The sequence below is a fragment of the Mus caroli genome, chromosome 5 (assembly GCF_900094665.2).
Source record: "Mus caroli chromosome 5, CAROLI_EIJ_v1.1, whole genome shotgun sequence".
Classification (NCBI taxonomy): domain Eukaryota; kingdom Metazoa; phylum Chordata; class Mammalia; order Rodentia; family Muridae; genus Mus; species Mus caroli.
In genome coordinates this window covers 128,721,977-128,723,426 of record NC_034574.1, presented here as the reverse complement: position 1 = coordinate 128,723,426, position 1,450 = coordinate 128,721,977, and positions in this window count along the sequence as shown.

Sequence of the window (1,450 nt, the reverse complement as noted above, 5' to 3'; positions counted from 1 at the left end):
GCATGGGTACTGGGAACGGAATCCTAGTCCTCTGCAAGAGCACGTGCTCTTAACCTTTGAGTGACCTCTCTAGCTCCCACACCCTGCTTTGAAATAGGGTCTCTTGTAGTCTAGGCTAGCCTAGCCTGGAATGCAAATCTGTAGCAGGTTAAAGGTATACATCTCCATACCTGGTGACCTTGACTGTAGTCCTGGCTCCACTTGGGATGGCAGGTCTGTGCACTACACCCAGCTTTACCTGTTGCTGAAGATCACATCACACATGCTAGGCAAGTCCTCCCTCCACTCAGCTACTGCTCCCGCCCTTTCCCCCTCAAGTTTCTTCTTATACCTTTCCCTTACCCTGCTCCTTGGCCAATTGCCTGAACAGTAGAGTTTACCCCTGGGGTTGGAGAGATGGCTCAGCGGTTAAGAGCACTGGCTGTTCTTCCAGAGATCCTGAGTTCAATTCCCAGCAACCACATGGAGGCTCACAACTGTTTGTAACTCCGAGATTTCACATTCACATAGACATAAATGCAGGCAAAACACATGAAATATAGATAACTAAAAAAATATCTAGCCTGGTATTGTTGCTGTTGTTGGAATATACTTTAATCTCAGCACTCAGGAAGCAGAGGCAGAACTCTGTGAGTTCTAGGCCAGCCAGGGCTATCTATTGAGACACTGTTTTAAAAAAATAAAACAATCAGTATTAATGACGGTAAAGTCAAGAGAAGAAAGGTATGTTAGGAGCTCCCCAAACCCATGAGAACATAGTCAAGTCTTGAGATGGGCTTGAGTGTCTCCCAAGACAGCCCTTAAAAGTAGCTANGTTGGGGCTGGTGAGATGGCTCAGCGGTTAAGAGCGCTGACTGCTCTTCCAAAGTTCCTGAGTTCAAATCCCAGCAGCTACATGGTGGCTCACAACCATCTGTAACGAAACCTAATGCCCTCTTCTGGAGTGTCTGAAGACAGCTACAGTATACTTACATATAATAAATAAATAAATATTTAAAAAAAAGTAGGGGCCCAGAGCCTGGGGCATCTCATTTTGGGGACTTGCTGGGTATATAGTGGCTAGAGCCAAGTTTATTAAATGAATACTTTTTTTTTTTTTGCTGTTTCCAGACAGGACTCTCTGTGTTCCACTGGCTGTCCGGAAACTTGCTCTGTAGACTAGGCTGGCCTCAAACTCAGAGATTTTGAGTGTTCTACCTGCCTCTGCCTCCTGAGTGCTGGAACTAAAGCCACTACTGCCCAGCTGAATACATGTTTTGATAACAGACGCAGGCTTGGGAGGTGTGGAGTCCACTTCTGGGAGTACCACAGAGAGACAAGGACTAGGGATAGCAGTGGACTATTTATGTGTTACATTGGCTTGGGGGCTTTCATTGTAGACGCTGATAAAAGACACAGGGACCTGGGGAGAGAGCTTCATCCTGCAAATATGAAGACCCGAGCTCCATTC